Consider the following 717-nt stretch of genomic DNA (forward strand, 5'->3'; position numbering starts at 1 on the left):
GTAAAACGTGGACTACGTGTATATTTCTAGTTTTTAGTTATTTAAGTTTTAGTTTTTATTTAAGAAAGGTTCTATTCGAAATTCGAAGGCCCATATCTCGATTTCGGGGGCAACTTCGAAAAACGGAGAAATTACTTTTTTCCTTATGACTCAATCTCTTAAAAAAATTGGTTTGGTCCAAAACCCAGCCGAGTGCTGTACAGTGTAATGATTCCAGTATCTTCATTTATGTATATATGTATCAGTATCTTATAAACAGAAAATTAAAATTTTGTATCTAAAACTAATAAAGGTAGAAGAACGAAATTCGAGGAGGTGGTAGTTAACATATTAGTCCTTGACATATATTTTTTCCAAAAATAAACATTGAACATGTCCAAGGATATTCAAGGATAAAATTATAAATGGACATTTTCAGTGCAATGGGGTATAGTGGAGTGCAATGGGGTATAGTCATTGCGCTGGGTATGCAGTTACAGTTGCATGGCTATACTCAATCCCGACTCTTGCGTCCTCGTTCGCGCACTCTGGGCAACGTGAGCAACCCATGTGCGAGATGCGGTAACCAATCCGAGTGGAGCCTTGGGTCACGGCAGAAAGAGAGGGAGCTTCGGTGGGGCCACTCTGACTTATTCGGTTTAAGGGCTCACTGAAGTCTGCAGCGTCTGTTCACCAGTAGGTGCGGCTGCAAGCGGGTGTCTGCTTGGAGCAAGCGGC

This window comes from Rhagoletis zephyria, unplaced genomic scaffold (assembly GCF_001687245.7).
Source record: "Rhagoletis zephyria isolate East Lansing unplaced genomic scaffold, Rhagoletis_zephyria_1.1 Rzeph_scaffold_00462, whole genome shotgun sequence".
NCBI classification, from domain to species: domain Eukaryota; kingdom Metazoa; phylum Arthropoda; class Insecta; order Diptera; family Tephritidae; genus Rhagoletis; species Rhagoletis zephyria.